General features: G+C 42.0%; 1 long non-coding RNA gene across 8 annotated transcripts in view; it reads left to right on the forward strand.

The window, feature by feature from the left end:
• Positions 1-20,873, forward strand: part of LOC307188624 — a 301,789-nt gene that overhangs the window by 247,979 nt on the left and 32,937 nt on the right. For 6 of the 8 annotated variants that reach the window (XR_013829019.1, XR_013829022.1, XR_013829023.1 and 3 more), the window contains 2 exons: positions 10,413-10,490; positions 18,637-18,711. This is a non-coding gene — a long non-coding RNA (uncharacterized lncRNA). Of the gene's footprint in view, positions 1-10,412; positions 10,491-15,076; positions 15,182-18,636; positions 18,712-20,873 lie in introns of all 8 variants that reach the window. The other 2 variants (XR_013829020.1, XR_013829021.1) reach the window with 1 other exon arrangement.

Below are 20,873 nucleotides of genomic sequence, written 5' to 3' on the forward strand. Positions count from 1 at the left end.
CCTAAAAAAGAGGGAGTGTATGGGAGGTAAATTTTCTGAGCCTTCATATGTCTGAAAATGTTTATATGTTTCTCCCTATGTTTGTTGATAGTGTAGCTAAGTAATAGATTCTAGGTTAAAAACTTCCTTAGAAATCTGAAGGCTTTCTCCAGTTCTTTTCCAACTTCTAGCATTTCTGGTAGAAACCTGATTGCACTTCTGATTCCTGTTTGTTTGCCTACGATCATCTCCTGTCTTCCTACCGCTCCGCAGCTGGAGCTTTTAGGATCATCTTTTTATCCATGGAGTTCTGGATTGTGACAGTGATGGGCCCTGGCATGATCATTTTCAGACCCGTGCATCTCTGTTCTGCTCTGTGCCTGACGTTCATGGGTCTGGAGCTTCCTCAAACAATTTCTCCAGACACTAGCTCTTCTGCCTCTAGGGTGTCTGTCAGGCTCTGCAGGGCCGAGGGGAAATCTAAGAGTTTAATCCTCTCTGTGTCCGGATGTGCAGCCTCATGCCTCTGTGGAAGATCTGGCCCATGAGAGCCTTGCCTTGCAGATGGTTCCACAGGGTCCGTGACTATGTCAGAATATGCCTCTCCAGGTGGTTAAGGTTGACATTTTCTCCACTGTGCTTAGTTGATCATTGCTCATCTATCTATAGCCTGTCTTCCAAAGTTTCATCATGATGTGTTGTCCACTTATACGTTAAACAGTTTCTTGTTGTTGTTTATTTCATTGGAGGAAAGAGAAGATATAAATGCTATGGTCAATCTGTCATGTTTAACCAGGAGTTCACAATTTGTCATCATACATGTGTTTATGTGTCTAAAGACTGTTCTACTACAGAGAGGCTGTGTCTGTTTATTCACCCCCTGTATCCCTAATACTTGGCTTAATGTGGACATTCTACTAATATTTAGTGAATGGAATGAGTACATGTTGAGTGAAATGGTTTGATGGAAGCAGAAGCCTTAGGTGGGGAGCCCTGCCTGGGAGATGATGCTTGAAGAAGCTGAGCCTGGATATGAAGAGCCTTGAGCACCAGGTCAAGGAGTGTACACTTTTCCAGTTAGAAGTTTGTTGATGGTTTTAATGGCAGTGAAGGTGGTGATGGAAGGGTATTTTGGTCAACATGATTTCAGAAAGAATTTTTCTGGCTGTGGAATAAAGGCTAGTTTGAAAGTGAAACTGTGCAACTCAGACTGGGACTTGAACCCACGTGCCAGAACTCGAACCTGGCCAAAACCAGATTGGGGCTTAAACCCATGGTCTTTTAATTGAGGTCACACACCTGGTCTCAGGACTTAATGAAGCTCAGATTCTTGATATCTCGTTGCAGAAAGAATTCAGTGAGAGACAGGTAAGAAGTGGATTTATTTACAGAGAAACAGACTCACACAGACAGAGTGTGAGCCATCTCAGAAGGTGAGAGGCCCCCACATATGGCATGGTTAGTTTTTATGGGCTGGGTAATTGCATAGGCTAATGAGTGGGCGGGTTATTCCAACTATTTCAGAGAAGGGGTGGGGATTTCCAGGAATTGGGCCACTGCCTGCTTTTTGGCCTTTTATGGTTAGCCTCAGAACTGTCATGGTGCTGGTGGGTGTGTTACTTAGATGCTAACTTATTACAATGAGCATATAATGAGGCTCGAGGTCCACTGGAAGTCGAATCTTCTGCCATCTTGGACCTAGCTGGTTCTAACCAGTTTTTGCCATGTCCTATGGCTATGTCATTCTTTTAAAGGTTGTGCCCTGTCCCCTTTCCCTCCTGTTTCAAAAGGAGTACACGTATAGGGGAATAAAATGTCATGAACTGACCAGAACCTGTGAGAAATGAAGAGTTGGACTACACAGAACTATATGGAGGAAGAATCAAAAAGATTTATGTTCTAACTCAATATGGGGAGTTAAAAACGGATCTCAATGACTGGTGGTTTCATTAGCAGAAAGAAAGAACAGTACAAAGGATGTGAGGGGATGGGAAAGAGTAGATAATGCTTTTTGTTTGTCATATTTGAGGCAATAAAGGAACATCTAAGTGGAAATGTTTAGCAGGCTGTTGGCTATGTTAGAGGTAGGGAATGAAAACATAGATTAGGGAGTTCTTCTCACAGAGAAGTCAAAGGACCGAATGACATGAAGGCACATAGATGGCAATAGACAGGCCCAGAATTTGAAGTCAGATCTGCTTAAATCCACAGACCATGTTCAACCACAATAGTGTACTAACTTGTCAAGATGCAGCCCAGAAGAGTAGAGGCTTCAGATTGGCCTTGGGAAAGACTCACATTTAATGGGACATGTGACTTCTTAAGAATGAAGGTGCAAAGTGCAATAGGAACCTAATGAGGTGTGAGAGCAGAGCGCTGATGCTACAAGGCTCCCCCAAGTCTGGACGGGGGGCAAGCCTGGCAGCAACACTTGGCAGGCCACCTTGGCCTTGGCCAGAACTGAGGTCTCCCATAGATCCCACCTGGTTTCACTCTGATGACTTCCCCGAGGACATCAGTTACACTTCCTTTTCTTACACTTTCCACCTTGCCCGCTGCTATGGTTCAAGCCAGAGAAAACTATGGCCAAGTAGCAATTCTCAGAACCCAAGCGGGGCTAACATACTGCCTGGTTTCCCGCTCCTTCTTGCTCAGCCCCGAGCTGCTTGAGAGGATCGCGGGGAGGTGGTAGTTAGAGATTCTCAGAAGTGTCACATGCAGGGAAGAACTCCTGGGCCCCTCCCTAATGGCCCCCTTCTTGTAGCCTGCCTTTGGGTTCATGGCATGGACTGAGGGAGGAAGGGGAAGCAGACTCATGAGAGTGGGGGCGTGGGGAGTGTAGGTTGTGAAATAATATGACAAACCTCCAGAATTAGCAAAGAAAGCTTTGTTTCTGGAATTTGGAATTCAAACTTTTTTCACAGTCAACATTTCTGTGACTAGAAGGTGAGATAAAAATCTCTGTCATTCCACTGGCTTTCACCTTTGTTTTAAATTATCAGATTTTAAAACAGAAATTATTATCAGTCTGATATTGTTTCCTTTTCTAAAATGTGGTTTAATTTTGTAAAGAGCCGAGTAAGACGGCAGAGCTGAATCATAGGAAGTGTCAGCATGCAAGCTCTACACCCGTGATTACAGAACCATGGCCGAGTAACCTTGGTATTCTCCTTGAGAAAGTGTTCCTTAATCCTTTTTGTTTTTAGCTAGGGGAATTTCCTCTTCCTTCCTCCTACCAATATGGCTTCTTTGATTTCACGTGAGAAAATGTTAAATCGAATGAGAAAGTATGTGTCTTGAATTTGAATCTCACTTCCTCTTCCCTACTGGGTAGTACTGGAAGAGTCACTTAACCTCTCTGAGCCTCAGTTGTCTCCCTATAAATGCAGATAATAAGATGGAGGATATTTGCTTAATTATTAATATATGATTAATAATTAATATATATTATATATGATTAATTATTGTATATTTATGATTAATGCATTGCTGGCACTTAGCAGATGCTGAAACTGTGTTAATTCTTACCATTGAACAGGGTTGGATAATTTTTTCCCTATTGATAGTCACTGACTCACCAAAAAAAAAGAAAAAATCAATTTACTGTATGCCGTTAACTCAAGGGAGAGAGTTGTGGGTGTTTTTGTTTTGGGTCTTATTTTTAGACATTATAAAAATGTTCCATCCATTGTATTTTGAAATTAAGAATGGGGAACGTTATTTATATCTGAATCATATATTATAACAAATGAAAATATTATATGAATGACTTAAGTTCTATATTATAGGCATTTAAGAGAGAGAGACAGAGAGAGGGAAAGAGGGAGAGAGAGAGAAGGAAGACAAGGGAAGTAAAGGAAAGGGGGAAAGGGGGAAGATAGGATATTGGTAGAGACATAAAAGAAATACCAAGGGCAAGAGTCACTGGACGGAAGCACCAGTGTTTTTAGATAAATAGCTTTGGTTTTGCCCTAATTGACACTTGAGCTATCCATACTAAAGTCATGTATTTGCTACTCTCATTTCCCTTTGAGACCCGTTCATCCATCCAGCTATCTATCCATGATTCTTTAATTTATTTTTTTGAATCAACAAGCAACTACTAAATACAGCCTACGTGTTTAGCCCTGCCCTAGGTGGTAGTGATGCAAGAGATCAAGCCAATCTGTTTTCTAAGAGCTCACAGTTTTGTGGCAGAGACATCCAGGTAAACAAATAGCAGCAGGATAGAATAAGTGACTGACTCAGTTCTGGGGTGGGAGGAAGGATTCGTAAAGGAGGTGCTCCATTACTGGGTCTTGAAGGAAATGCAATCATTTGTTAGGCAGATAAGACTGTTTGGTGGTGGTGGAGATTAAGATGTGTTCTGGGCAGAGTAAAACTCTGAATACCTTTTGGACTGACCCAGTTCTGTCCAAACTGGGAACTGCTTTATTTGAAACATAGCTCTGTGTGTTCATGGAGCCAGTGTGGCAGGTGGTTAAGATCAAGGATGCTGCAGGCAGATAGATAGGAGTTTAATCTTGATTTACTAGCTGTGTGCCTTTGGTCAAGCTGTTCATCCTTTCTGAGCCCTAGCTTCATCGTACTTAAAAGGAGGATAAAACTCATGAATGCTTTAAACTTTAAGTGAATCGACATACTACATATAAAAGCTTTGCACCTTGCTGGGCACACAATAGACGGTCAAATCGAAACCATTATTTTCCTTTCAATCTATTGGACCCTTGGTGTATTAGAATCTTAGTGGCCCTCTGAGCAAGTTGGGTCAGGGATGAGAAACAATGCCCCTGTGACAAAAAAATAGATTGTTTTATTTATGACTCTTTTTAAAAATTTTTATTATTATGTTTTAAATTTATGATTCTTTAACTCTCTTCTTGAAACTTCTCAGAAACTTTTCTGCATCATAATAACTCAGGTATCAATCAAAATCAAATTTTTTCTTTGGGGTGCATCTCCCTCTGTGTCTTCTAAGGCTGGAATGAAACCAGACCAAGGATAGGAGGTTCACTGTCTTTGTTGTAGATTACCTCTCGGTGAACAACCTTAAAGCATTAGCTCCTGAGAGCAAAGCTCTTGAGAAGGCTATCAGCCACACCTTCAGCACAAAGCTGTCTCCAAACCTGTATTATGAGTAGCACCGTGAGTACCCAGTGGAGAGGATACCGTAGACCTGGGCCAGCTCTCTTAGAATAGACACTCACGTACAATAGCGAGAGCAAGTGAAAGCGTGAGACTAAAGTGTGAATGGATGGGAGTCATTTTCTTTTTTTAAAAAAAAAATTATTTATTTGTGGCTGTGTTGGGTCTTCGTTGCTGCGCGCGGGCTTTCTCTAGTTACGGCGAGTGGGGCTACTGTTTGTTGCGGTGCGTGGGCTTCTCACTGCAGTGGCTTCTCTTTGTTGCGGAGCACGGGCTCTAGGTGCGCCGCCTTCGGTAGTTGTGGCTCTCGGGTTTAGTTACTCTGCGGCATGTGGGATCTTCCCAGCCCAGGGATCGAACCTGTGTCCCCTGCATTGGCAGGCAGATTCTTAACCACTGCGCCACCAGGGAAGTCCTGGGAGTCGTTTTCAACACCGACCGTCTGGAAGTTAACTGTCTCTTCCGTAGGAGTACTATTAATTACTGGGAGGTTGGAGTGTAATTCGTATCAAATGAGTGGCTCTCCAGTTTATAATTGCTGTTTCTCAGGTAACACAGTGGCCAGGTTTGTTCTTGAGGTCCCTGTGTCCTTGGCCATAGCTGATCCTAAGGCAGTTGCTTCCAGACTTGAGTGTGCATCAGAATCTCCTTGTTAACATATGGATTGCTAGGTGCCAGCCCCAGACTTTTTGGTCCAGTAGGTCTAGGGTGGGGCGTGAGAATTTGCAATTCAGAAAGTTCGCAAGTATGCTGCTGCTCCGGGAGCGCACGCTGAAAACCAATGATCTATGGCATAGGCAACTGTGAGCTAGCTCGGTGCTCTTCCTTCCAGTGCACCCATCTCCCCTCAACCTTTCCTGTATGTTTGCTGGGTGTAGTTTCTATTACACACAAATAAAATAATTTTAATGAATACCGGAGGGGGGTGTGTCTTTATCCTGGAGAAGAGAGGAATCAAAGCGTAAAGGGGAAATGAAGGTGTTCTCTAACATCTGAAGATTTACTGTGTCAAAACAAGAATGCGAGACGGATCTTACCAAGTTGCCTGTTTTGCCTCAAACTAAGTAAAACATTTTTAACTATTTAAATTGTCTGAGAATGGGCAGCCTTCGGTTAAAGATGATAAATTGAACATACTCATTTATCCCTGTTCTCTCCCAAAACACCAATAAAATGACAGTAACTGAAATTTAGCATAATGCATGGCATAAACTCAAGGACAAAAAGAAAGGAAGAAGGGATGATAAGGATACTGAAAGCTGGAAAGCAGATGGACAACTGGTCCAATTGGTATTAGCAGACCTGAGAAGTTCTGGAGAACAAAGAGAGCAAAGAAATTTATAGCCTAGAGACTTAGATAGGTTCTGGATTCTGGAACTTCTGAACAGGGCAAAGTTGGGCCTTCCAAGAGGAGGACTGGTTGAAAATCTGTAAAAGCAAAGGGTCCTTTAGATCGCCCCAAGCAACTGCATGAGGTGTCATCTTCTCCTATGCCCTGGTATATGGCTGGAAGTTTACTCTTTATGGGAATGAACCAGAGGGGCTCTGGACTAGTGGATGCCAGGTACAGTGGTAAGGATTACCTTACAGAAAATGTGTGGTGGTGGGAATTAAATGAGAATGAACACATGGAACTTTATACCCCAGTCTTCTTTCCATACTGAGCTCCCCGAATCTTGACCTTCACGCATGTGCCTTCCACATATTAGTATGGTGTTGGGATTTAGAAGGTACTCAACAACAGGTAGCTATTACACAAAAAGATTGGGAAAGGAGAGGAGGGGGCTTGTGGTGCAGGGGAGGCCTGCTGAAGCTGTCTAAACTGAGTTTAAGTGAACAATATTTACTGAGCAGCTATTCTGTGCCAAATAGCAAGCTGTAAGCTCCAATGATTCAGTAGTGAGTAAGATTCAGTGTGCCCATCCGTCAGTGAACCAGACAGGAGGGTTGGGGGAAGGAACAGCGTGTATAGAGGCAGACAATAGTGAAACAGCATGCTGAGTTCGTGGAACTACAGGCAGTTCAGTATTGTTGGCATGGAAAGTGTAGACACACAGGGAGCGCGGGAGGAGGAGAGGCCAAACAGATGCTATTGGATTTATGTCTCTCTCTCTGTTTGCATGAGTTCTCTCAAAATGCATATTATTTTATATGCATGTATTTTGAATCTTCATAAATGTATCCATTCTGGTTTTCCCTTTCTTCTCATCAAGGGCAATGTTTTTAAGATCCATCAGTGTTGCTATAACAATAACCTAAACCATTCCTGTGAACTCTTGTCTGATATTTCATGGGTTTTTTTTTGAAAGGAAGGTTGTTTTCTTTTTTTAATAAACTTATTTATTTATTTATTTGTTTTTGGCTGTGTTGGGTCTTCGTTTCTGTGCGAGGGCTTTCTCTAGTTGCGGCAAGTGGGGGCCTCTCTTCATCGCGGTGTGCGGACCTTTCACTGTCGTGGCCTCTCTTGTTGCGGGGCACAGGCTCCAGATGCGCAGGCTCAGTAGTTGTGGCTCACGGGCCTAGTTGCTCCGCGGCATGTGGGATCTTCCCAGACGAGGGCTCGAACCCGTGTCCCCTGCATTGGCAGGCAGATTCTCAACCACTGCGCCACCAGGGAAGCCCTTCATAGTATTTTATGCTGTGTTTCTACCTACTTTTACCTACTCATTTTCCCAGGAATGAGCATCAGAATTATTTTCCACTCCATCTTCCCATTTGCTCCAAGAAAGAAATACAACGATAACCATCTCCAGGTGTGTCCTCTGATGAAGCTTTGTGAGAATTGCTTGTGCTTTACACCCTAGAGGGAGATTGTCGGGTATGTGCAGATATATACCCAACAATCTACACATAGAGTAAGGAGTGGGGTAAGTGTTGCTAGTTTGCCTTCCAGGATGTCCTCCCACTGGGCCATTAGTTCCCACATCACTACTAGTTCGGTTTTGTGTTTTGTTTTTCTTTCACCTGCAAAAGTTTCCTTGAGCCTCTTTGGGTAATTATTACTATTATTGATTGTTTTGTAAGAACAGTTAACATGGGTCCTACCTTCCTAACAAATCTTTAAATATACAATACTGTATTGTTGATCACAGGCACTGTGCTGTACAGCAGAGCTCCAGAACATACTCATCTTGCATAACTGCACTTTATCCCCATTGAGCAACTCCCCATTTTCCACTCTGCCTAGCCTCTGGCAACCGTCATTCTATTCTCTGCTTCTGTGAGTTGGACTTTTTCTTTTTTGGCCACACTGCGTGACTTGTGAGATCTTAGTTCACCGACCAGGTATTGAACCCACACCCTTGACAGTGAAAGCGTGGAGTCCTAACCACTGGGCCACCAGGGACTTCCCTGAGTTTGACTATTTTAGGTACCTCATATAAGTAGGATCATGCAGTATTTGTTCTTCTGTGGCTGGCTTATGTCATTTAGCATAATGTCCTCCAGCTTCATCCATGTTGTCATATATGGCAGGATTTCCTTCTTTTTTAAGGCTGAATAATATTCTATTGTATGTATATACCATGTTTTCTTTATCTATTCATGTGTCAATGGACTTTCAGGTTGTTTCCATACCTTAGTTATTGTGAATAGTGTTGTATTGGACATGGGAGTGCAGGTATTTCTTCAAGATTCTGATTTCGGTTCTTTTGGATATATACCCGGAAGTGGGATTCCTGGATCCTATGGTAACTATATTTTTAATTTTTTGAGGAACCTCCATCTTGTTTTTCATAGCGGCTGCACCATTTTGCATTCCCACCAACAATGTACAGGGTTCCAATTTCTCCACAACCTCACCAACCAAGTTTATGGCACAGTATTTTTTTCCTTTTTTTTATTGTTTTTGCTAGTGCAAAATGCTTATAATTTTTCTTTTTTTTATTGTTTTTGCTAGTGCAAAATGCTTATAATTTTTCCTAGGTTCAGAATGTCATTTGCATTTCTCTAATTGCTGATGATCTTGCACATCTCTTTAAAGCTTGTTAGCTTTTGAGGCTTCCTCTTCTGAAGTTGACTGTTTGTATCCTGTTACCATATTTCTATTGGGGCGGCTTTCTGTTTCTTATTGATTTGCATGATTTTCTGTTATATTTTAGATCTGAATCTCTTGTTCGCCGCTTATCTTAGAGCTGAGGAGTGCCCTTCAATTGCAAGTCTAGCCTCAAGATGTAGCCATAGAGTCTCAGAAAGAGAAAAATGACCTTGGGACTTGAGATAGAATAAACTGGCAGTGATCCTTTGTGTGACATGTACTTTCTTATGACCCCAGGGACTACTGGGGTTATCTTGTCGTTAAATGTCCTAATATCGGACTTCATTCACAGACTTCCCCCTTCATTACTTCCTTCAGTTATAGGCACCATATATTACTATCATTATTACATTTATTACACCGATGAAAAATGTTTTGCTGCTGATGTAAAATACTCAAACTGATAACAAAATTATTAAAAACTACCCACAACTCTGCCACCTAGAAATGACTACAGTTATTCTTTTAGGATGTGTTCCAATCCCTGGACGGGAATGGCTGAGAAGATGTAAGCATTATTTTGACAAATGGTCCTCCCTTCCACCCCAGGGCTCTATATTAATCTCTCTTGTAGAACCTTCTACATCTTACTATAGTTATTTGTTCAGGGATTATTAGAACAAGAGTCAGTTGACTTATGTTTTAGCTCCATCTTGGATTTATCAAAGCTTCCCTTTTTTAAGAAAAGACTTTGAACATCAGGCTGGGGGTTTGGACTTTCTTCTGTAAGTGATTGGGAGCCATTGAAGGATTTGAGGTAGTGACTCATCCAAAATGGTTTTGGTAAAGGAAGTTCTTCCTGGAAGCAATGATACATGAATGTAATTGAATCAAAGTTACATTTATCAAGTACCGGGTATTGTGCTCAAGGTATTATCTATGGTATTTCACTAGATCTTTTCAGTACAATAGCATAGGGATGATCACCTCCAAGTTAGAGGTAAGAAATTTGAAACTCAGTGGGGTTAAGCAGTGTGCTCAAGGACACACAGCTGGTGTTGGATTATGCTGTTAAATCCAGCACGTTCCGCTAGCTGGTTTCTTTCCAGGTACAGATGCTGGTGTGAAAGATATTTTAGCAGTCTAGGTGGGATCAATTCCCATTTAATAGTGAGAAGTTCAAGTGCCTAGCAAGCTGCTTTCTTAGAGCAGCAGCTTTGCTAATTGCTGGCTGTCCCCAGGGGTTTTTCTCTGTGACTCACACAGCAGGGGAATCCTGAGGGAAGCTCAGCTTTTACTTCTTGAATTGCAGAGTCCTGACCAACTGTGTGGTGATTGGAGATAGATATCTGAGTCCCTGCCAGCAGAGAGATTGAAGCAGGCATCTTGGGTAAGTCCCTTCTCTCTGGACCTCAGTTTTCTTAACCACAAAGGATTAAATGATCTCTGAAGTTTTCTTTCGTTCTAACACTCAAGGATCTCTCATGGTGCGTAATGTAGTGCTGAGTTCTGTGTGGAGCTTAGTAATGGTGATTCGTAGGAACTAAACCAGCAAAATATAATTACACACAAAACTGGTTGAAAGTAGGCTGTAGGCAGGGAATAAAAGATACATGTTCTTAGTTACATGTGGGAGGGACTATATGTAAGTTCATTCTTAGAGTCTGTTACTAGTGCCTTATATATGGGTGGCCAGACGGTTTTGTTGAAGGAAAGAATGAGCAATACAGAAAGGCTATTTGTCCCCTAATATCTGTCCTCCACCTTCTCCTTCAGTAATGCAGCACCTGAAAATTACCTGGAAACCGTAGCCCGGGACAAAACCTCATTCCCCAGACTTCCTTGTAGTTAGACATGGCCATGTTATTAAATTCTGACCGTAGGGTATAAATGGAATTAGTGTTGACATTTTTTCAGGAAATATTTTTAAAGGGAGGGGCATGATTTTCTCCTCTGTTTCTCCTCCTGGCTGGCTAAAATAAAATAGATAAATGGGTAAGATATATGGAGCTTGGATCACAAGCTGGAAGTCACAAAGCAGTAAGAGGGATGGAGTCTGCGTACCTGATGATATTCAAGCCTCTGGATAAACCTTGAACTGCTATGTTAACATGAGAGAGAAATAGATTTCTATTTTGTTTAAAACATTATTGTTATTGTTTTACTATATGTTGCAGTTGAACCAGATACAAGGGAACATTTTTTTAAAAGAAACACATGATTTTCATCATTTTTATTTCAGAGAACAGCTGATAAAAAAAATATTTGGAACACGGTTGTCATAAACCACACAATCACATATGGCAGATCTGATTTGGGGGATGGCTGGGGGGTGCCTGCCCAGCTGGCCAATAGTTAAGTGTAATCAGGGCCAGTAATTTTTGTATAACTACATACAGGTTTTGCTAGGGCAATAACTTGGATATTTTACACTAAGTTCTTAAACTAATCCTTTTATTTTCACGAAAACTTTTATATTTCTGTTCTTTACGTGAGGTTGTTAATATAAAAGCAATTTATTTTTGTGAATGGAGTGAAGTAGAGGAAAAAAATAAAGGTTCCAAACCATTTATTTCATAGGATGTATGTTTGCCACTGACTTAAAAAACACATTTGTCATATATTAAATTCATATGTATACAGAAACATTTGAAGGATAATGACAAGGAATTTTACAAATTTGATTAAAAAATATAAATCCACAGATCCAAGAAGTTCATCAAATCTCAAGCTGGAAAAGCACAGAGAAAACACACAAAACGCGTATTAATTAAATTAATTAAATTTCTGGAAACAAGAGATGAAGAGAAAAATCTTAAAAACAGCCAGAAAAAAATTATGTATAGAGGAATAAATGTATTAATCCAATTTCTCATCAAAGACTATGCATGCCAGGGACTTCCCTGGTGGCGCAGCGGTTAAGAATCTGCCTGCCAATGCAGGGGACATGGGTTTGATCCCTGGTCCAGGAAGATCCCGCGGAGCAGCTAAGCCCGTGCGCCACAACTACTGAGCCTGCGTGCCACAACTACTGAAGCGCGCGCGCCTAGAGCCCAACCTCTGCAGCAACAGAAGCCACCACAATGAGAAGCCCGCGCACGACAATGAAGAGTAGCCCCCGCAGGCGGCAACTGAAGAAAGCCCACGCAGCAACTAAGACCAAACCACGAAGACACAATGCAGCCAAAAATAAATTTAAAAAAGAAAAAAGACCATGCATGCCAGAAGAATAGAAAAACGTCTTCAAGATGCTGAAAGAAAAAAGAAACTGTAAAACTAGATTTATATATCTGACGGAAATATTCTTCAATATTGAAAAGAGAACAAAGACTTTTTCAGAAAAAAAAAAAAGAGAATTTTTGGCTAGCAGACCTGGATTACAAGAAATGTTAAAAAAGAAGTTCTTCACATGGAAGGAAAATAAATGATGAAAATTTGGATCTATAGGGAGAAATGAAAAGCTCCAGAAATGGTAAATGTAACATAATTTTTAAATTTAAGTATATTACGTTTCTGTAAAAATGATTGATTACTGAAAGCAAAATCAAACCAATATATTGTTGATTTTAATCTATGTGAGAATAAATTTTATGATAAAATTTATCAAAGTACATGAGGAGGTGAATGGAAGTATACTATTACAAGGTTTTTAATTTATATGTGAAGTAGTATAATATTAATTGAAGGTAGATTGTGATAAGTTAGAGACGTATATTGTGAACCCTAGTGAACAAACAAATAAACAAAGAAGTATTGCTTATAACCCAATAGTGGAATTAAACTAGAAAGATAAAAAATATTCAATTAATCCAAAAGAAGACAGGGAAAAAGAAAAGAGGGAACAAAGAACATTTGGGCCAAATCCAAAACAAATAACAAGAAGGTAAATTTACCTAATTATATTATTAATTATATTGAATATAAATGGTAAACTTCCCATTAAAAGGCAGAAATCAGTCCAGACTGGATAAAAATGCAAGACCGACTGTGTGCTGCTTATAAGGAAATCACTTTAAACACAAAGACACGGATAAGTTAGAATTCAAAGTATTGAAAAAAGATGTAATGTGCACATACTAATCATAAGAAAGAAGAATTGGCTATATTAATACCAGACAAAGTAGAATTCAAAACAAAGAATATTATCAAGACTAACGAGGGACGTTTTATAGGAACATGAGGGTAATTCATCAAGAAGACATAATCCTAAACTACCCAATTAAGACAGCTTTAAAATACATGACTCAAAAATGGACAGAGCAGAAAGAAGAATTAGGTAAATCCACAATTATATTTGGAGACTTTAACATTGCTCTTCCTACAAAGAGCTCTTCATGCTCTTCCTATGAAATGAGACAGAAAATTACTAAAGGTATAGAAGAATTGAACACATCAACAAAATTGACCTGAATGACATTTATCAAACACTCTACCCACGAGAGCAGAATACTCATTCTGTTCAGAACTCATGGCACATCCACCAAGATAGACTTGACTGTGTGCTGAACCATGAGACAGTTCTCAGTAAATTTAAAAGTACGGAAATCATGCAGAGTATATTATTTGACAATAGCAGAACTAAATTAGAAATCAGTAACAAAATGGTAATTCCTGAATATTTGGAAATTAAACAACATACTTCTAAATAATCCATAGGTCCAAAAAGATAATACGAAGTAAACTAGACAGCATTTGAACTGGAACATAGAGGGACATTTTACCTTTACATACTTACATTAGAAAATTAAAAGGATTGAAAATTAATGGTGTAATCTTTCACCTCTAAGCACTGTGTCATCTGTTTCTTACAAATTTTCATATGTTGTACTATGGTCGTTCCATTCAAAATGTTTTCTAGTTTCCCTTGTATTGTCAACACAATATTGCATGCTGTGGGAAGGGACAGAGATCAGTGTCACCTTAAAGACCTAGGACATAGGGTTGGTTGTCCTTATCTCTATTAATTCATCAGTGTGGCCCCTACAAAGGTCAGATGGTTCCTGGAGGATGATCGAGTCTACTGCAAACTCAGCCTAGATGGAACTCTACTTGCAGCTGTTATACAAGATGTGATGCCTTTAATAGGGTCATTAACAGGGTCTTAGATACATGGAATGTGGCCACTTGTATGACAAATGTGTTCTTTCCATCCCTATCAGAAAAGGGAGTGAGATACAGTTTGTATTCACTTAGAACATACAATAGTATACATTAGTCATGCCCCAGGGCTATCTTAGCTCTCTTTCCCTCTGTCATAATATATTCCGAGGAAGTCTGAACATCAGGAAGAATATCACACTTATATTCATGATGTCGTGATAATTGGACCACATATGTAAGAACTGTCAAGTACGTTAGAGGTGTTAACCACACATACAGACTCTTCCTAGGGGGCAGGAGATAAACCCTAGGAAGATTCACTTTGAAGGGGCAGCGATTCCTTTTGACAGGAATAGGTACATAGGTCAGGTGTGGCTTTGCCTTTCTTGCCTGCCGGGCCTCACCTGGTATCACTGTCTGGGAGCTTTAAGACTGTACCATTCACTGCCAGTGGATCCCATGTAACAGTGTGTCAGACTGGGGGAGGGGGGACCCACTTTACAGTTAAAGAGGCTTTGGAGATTCACTTATCATATCACATTCCACTCATCCAGAAATTGCCAACCTAATAGAGTGATGGAATGGCTTGTTGAAGACACAGCTGAGGCACTAGTGTTAGAATGATGTGTCATCTTCCAGGCTGCAGTGTATATTCTAAATCAATGATCTTTGTATGTCACTGTGCCCTCAAAAGGTAGAATATATGGACTGGTAACCAAGGGAGGTAGCAGTGAGAGTATCCTCACTTGGAGAATTTATGCATCCGTTATGGAAAATCTGAACACTGAGTGTTTGGAGGTCTTGGTTAACAAAAGGGAATACTTTCAAGGGAACATGGAGAGAGACCATTGAAATATAGTTTATTACTGTTTCCAGGGAGCTTTGGGCTCCTTGTCCCAGGGGAACATCATGCAAGAAGCGGAGTCACCATCCTGATGAAGATAATTATTTCTGATAAGGAGGAGAAAGTGCTCAGTAACGGTAAGAAGTAATGTTTGGCCTCCAGGTGATCCACTTTGGCATTCTGCTGGTGTTCTTCTACCCCATCTTTTTTTTTTTTTTTTTTTTTTTTGGTGGTATGCGGGCCTCTCACCGTTGTGGCCTCTCCCGTTGCGGAGCACAGGCTCCGGACGCGCAGGCTCAGCGGCCATGGCTCACGGGCCCAGCCGCTCCGCGGCATGTGGGATCCTCCCGGACTGGGGCACGAACCCGTGTCCCCTGCATCGGCAGGCGGACTCTCAACCACTGCGCCACCAGGGAAGCCCTCTTCTACCCCATCTTGATAGTAAATGGACAAATGCAGCAGTCACAGTCTAAGGAGGGCAGGTGACCATGGCCTCAGACTCTTCCAGGATGAATGGGTGAATGGGTCATGCCATTAACTTCTAGCTGAGGGTGAGGGAAAATCTAGAATGCATAGCGGAGCAGTGAATGATGACTAACTTAAAGCCCCAAGACAAATAGCAGTATGGTCGGGGCTGTAGTTTCCCTATAAACCTTTTAGAATCCTGAAGGAATGGTTCCAGAACTAATATGAAGAAGTGGGTCCAAGCAGCACAGGCAGTGGACTCCAGCGGATGCTGTGATCTGCTGCCCTGATAATCATGGAGGCACCATCCCAGCCCTGGAAAGAGAACTAACACATAACCTTGCTTGTACCATTGCCAATTTGAGTCTTATGTTACACCAGCCAAACCTATACTCTATCTATCTAGTGCAGTCCTAAAGCAGGTAATACCGTTGTCATGTTGGGACACGTAGGGTTGTTTAGAGGACACCAGGCTGTGAGGCTAGAGCTTTGCCATTACGAGTGAAGCTCTGCCTCGAGACTCAGAACTTCTCCTCTGTCTCCCCAGCTACCTGTCTCTGCAGATGCGTTCCTGTGGCTCAGGGCTCACCCCATAGTTTTCACCTAGTGCTTTGGCAGACATAACTCACTGTGGAGAAGAAGGTGGAAAAGAGCACATGGAGATTTTTCCCTAAAGGTTTCAGGTTTCAGTTTGAAAACGATTAGTCTTCCCCTCCCCCGCCCCTTTTTGAGAAGGTTTGAAATAATCTCTCAATCAGTTAATCCAGAATTGAATTGCTTTGTGACTCACATAGTTAATTTCACATCATTAAATGCCTCTTTGGAAATTTGAAACTTTTCATTACGCCTCTGGTGGAAAGTAGGGAAATGCCAAGATAGTTCATAAGGAAATTCCAAGGGATGCCTCGGTTTTTAAATCTTCACGTGTCCTTCTAGAGCCTGGAGTGCAAAGAAGGTCATTATTTGAATAAGTCACATCATGTCAGGGTCACATTTTTCACTTGTAAAATGAGACACTTATTCTTAGGGCAAAAATGATCATCTCCAGTCAGAGGAGTTGAGTGAATTGGCAAAGATGACACAGATAGTATGTGACAGAGATGTAGCTTGAGCAAAAGTCTGTTGAGACTGAGTCCAGTGGTCTGTCTCAGATCCATTCAAGGAGGCTGCCTGTAGCTGAGAGAAGCCAGAGGAGCTCGCCATGAAGTCACTTGACTGGAGCGAAGGGTGACTGGATGAAGGCAGACTTGAGATGAGGCTGCACTGGGGGGGAGCTTCAGAGCAGAGCTTGAGATGGTCCAGAGTTGGACTTGAAAAACTAAGAGCTAGAACCTTCAAATAGGAATCAAATAAGAACCAGAGAATTGCCTTCAAAAGGTTCATGTCCTTTAGGCAAACAATTCTCTTCTTGGGATTCATCTGAAGGAATGAATGAATGAGCACCTGTACCCACAGGAAGAGCCAGAGAAGAATTCCTTGTAGTGTCAATGCAGTGGAAACAGCCTAGATGTCCAACAAGAGGGGATTTTTAAAATAAAGCGTGGCACAGTCGTATAGTGGAATATTGTGTGTCCAATAAAAGTGATGATGGGTTGCTCTTAATTTTTGGCTCATGGACGCTTTTGAGTCTCCAAGAACCGTAGATCTTCTCCCCATAAAAAGCCATATATGCACATACACATAAACGTCAACTTTCAATTTTAGAAGTCTCCGTTTTCCTAAAGTCAGTCCATGGAACATTATGTTAAGAATCCCTATGTTAGATGTGTCTTTAATAACCTGGAAAGGTACTTGTGCACAGCATGATTTTTGCATGGAAAAACAGTTTACAAAATGGCATGTGTGAGATGACAACATTTTATTTAAAAAATGTAAATATCCTTCCAGCTATGCAGAAAAAAATCTGGAAGTTGGCAGTTGTGCAAGTAGAGTGCACAGGACAGAGCTCAGAGCTGTGAGGACTCTGGAGTTGGCCAGGTGTGTGGCAAATGTACCCAAGGGCCCCGTCTAATGTTGAGGCAGGTCTAGGAGCCTGGCCCTGCCTGATCTGAGGGCCCCTATCCCTGCTCTTGTAGGGGAGTGCAGTCCTGAATATTTACATGAGCACTTCTTCCTCCAGGTGCCAGTTCTTGAGAACCTGCAGGGCTCTCCTGAAAGTATGACATTGTGTCCCAGTTGTCAGAGTGACCTTGGGAAATGGGAGCGTATACAAGGGAGGGGGACAAAGATGGAGAGGGAGCCAGGGTCCATGTGAAGGAAGGATTAGTGAAAGATTCTAGGAGTCTCGGTGGAGAAGAGATGAATAGGATGGGCAAGGTCATTGTCTTCATGCATTTGAAGGCTGTCAAAGAGGGGATACAGTTTTTGTGCAGTAATTCAGTACAGTAATTCAGTAATAATGTATATTATGCACAGTGGCCTAGGCCTTGTGCCAAAAGCTGGAGAAATAGATGATGAAGTTTCTTTTATGTAGTAGGGGAAGGTGGAGGATTTAACAAAACATTCCAGTGTGGTCTGCTATGTGCTATATAATAAAGATATGTAGGAGACCTCCAGGAAAACAAAGGAGCAATTGAACTACTCTACCTGGGGAAGTTGCAGTGGATTTTAGAGATGAACAGAACTTTTCCAGGTTTAGAAACATGACAAAGAGAATTCCAGGCAGGAAAAACAACATATACAAAGGCCAGAGGCATGAAAACCAGAGTGTGTAGGGGAGAGAAGAGGGAGGGAAGGCTAGAGATTTAGGTGGCTTCCAAGGAGTGAAGACTCTCAAATTCTTTGCTAAAACATTTGCACCTGTGCCGTGGGAGCCATTAAAAAGTATCACCTGTCCCTCATCCTGTGATGGAACCAGGTCCAATGATGGCAGGTACAGTGGGTCAGAATTGCCTTGGCAAAGAATGACTCTCCATTAGGCAGAGGCTGGTCAGGCCCTTCTTGGAGGTGGATCAAAGAGTGACAGCTACTGAATGGGGCATTTGACAGGACTTTATGATCTCTTCCACCCCTGGCCTCAGCTTTTCAGGGAGGTATATTTATGTATCTTCCTCTGTGAAAAAAAATGTCTTGGAGGTATTGTATATTTTTGTTTTCTAACTGAATAAACTTTTTATTGTCTTAATAGCTGGTGCCAGAATTCATCTATCAAGGGATTCTTCTTATTTGGAAAGCTCACATGTCAAGTCACTCTGAGTGGCAGGTAAGACTCCAAGAGGGTTGGTAAGAGCTCAAGCAAAAGAATAACGGGCTAAGCTGTCCAACTTGGGAACCTAAGAGGAATTTAGAGATATGTCTCTATCTCTGTATCAATGAGGAAAAGGAGAAATCAGGGACATATAAGGGAGCCGGGGGTGGGGGGAAGGAGGGACTAGAGAGCTGGTCTGTGACTGAGGACTACATGGGGTAAAGGCAGAGCCACTGGCAGGTTCTGAGAGTCGCCGTTGCTCAGGTTGGCTGGCTGAGGGGCCAGGTTAGGGCTGCAATGAAACCAGTGCTTTGCTCTCCACGTCCCTTGGTCTATGAGTACATGGAGGGAGTGCCTCTACCGCTTCCAGGTGACCCTGGGAAGAACATCCCATGGGAATTCCCTTGTGGCAGGGTGGCCAGAGGAAAGCTTCACAAGGAAGATCTTTAATGTTCAATTTGAAGTTGTTGGTATGGAACCCCTTTCCTATCTCCTATGTAAATCTTCAAGTAAGTATACTATACTTATCAGCTCTTTGTGCAAGATGCCACACGTGTGTGTGAAAGTGTATGTAGGAATTGAGGAAGGGCTGGATTTCTTGTCTGGTTTGTAGCAATGTGGAATAAACAGCACTTGAAAAATGAGGAACCCAGATTTGGAGACGTCAGAATGCAATCCCTCCCTGGAAATCTGCAGAAATCTTACAGGCTTTGCTTTTCCATGGAGCATGAAGTTAGTGATTTGAGTCAACTTTATCTGGATTTTAAAGGGCTGGAGGAAGCAAGTGACATTAGGATTATATTTTATTGTTTTGATGCCACCAGCAAGATGTCATTGATACTTTTATTTTATGACTGACTGTCTCTTGCTCAAGTAAACCGCTATTGCATCATGGGTAGTTTACACAGATCACTGGAGTTTTATGGAAGCTGTTTAAAACACCAATTATACGGGCAAATGGAGATTCTGATCTCCAGGATTCAAAGGAGAATAGTTAATTTATGCAATAGATCTTCTGGAATGTATTTTTATAGACTGTAATTGGATGAGCTCGCTGAGCGCAATGCATGGTATGGAAGAGTAAACAATTAGATGTCCTAAGTTCAAGACCCAGCTCTCATGCTACATTGCTGTGTGAGTTTGGGTACCCCCCGTCCTCTCTGATAGATAATTGTCCCATAATATTAGAATGTTAAACAGAAATGGTGCTTCACTACAATGCTGAACCATTATAAAGGATTACTAACAGTATGTACGATATTGTTCTAAGCCACTTTTTAAGTTGACTGCTTTCCAGAGGGTCCTCATGTTCCCTGTCCTTGCTTTCCTGTCTCCTGGTCCCTGCTTCTGCCCTCCTTCTTCGTATGTCCTGAGTGAACCTTTATTTATTTATTTATTTATTTTTTTTTGCGGTACGCGGGCCTCTCACTGCCACGGCCTCTCCCTTTGCGGAGCACAGGCTCTGGACGCGCAGGCTCAGCGGCCATGGCTCACAGGCCCAGCCGCTCCACGGCATGTGGGATCTTCCCGGACTGGGGCACGAACCCGCGTCCCCTGCATCGGCAGGTGGACTCTCAACCACTGCGCCACCAGGGAAGCCCTGAACCTTTATTTTTTTATAATTCAGGGTTCCTTAACCTCTGCACACTTGATATCGTGGGCTGGACAGTGCTTTGTTGCAGGCGGGGGCTGGGCTGTCCCGTGCTTTGCAAGATGCTGAGCGGCGTCCTTGTCCTCTCCTCATTAGATGCCAATGACACTGTTCTCCCCCTTGAGATGGCCAAAAATGTCTCCAGACATTGCCAAATGTCCCTCTGGGAGCTAAACCATACACTCCCTCCTCCAGTTTGGTGAATATCCAAGTTTGATGATTATTAAATTATTGTTGCCAGTGAGAAGTAGAAATTGAGGATTCTTCCTGATTTCCACCCCCCTCCTTTCACACACACACACACACACGCACACACACACACACACACACGCACCACTCAAACACATCTTCATCCTCTCATATTAATACAGATATTAATTCTCTAAGGCAGCCCACTGTGTGAGCATTCCCATCATGGGAGCAGGGCTCGGTGAGGATGGAGAGCAGTCTTTCCTCTCTTGGTTCATCCTCTGGTTTCCAGGGTGGATGGAGGTACCTGCACTTCTAGAGCTCAGTGATCAGGACT

The sequence above is a fragment of the Stenella coeruleoalba genome (genome assembly GCF_951394435.1).
Source record: "Stenella coeruleoalba genome assembly, chromosome: 7".
Classification (NCBI taxonomy): domain Eukaryota; kingdom Metazoa; phylum Chordata; class Mammalia; order Artiodactyla; family Delphinidae; genus Stenella; species Stenella coeruleoalba.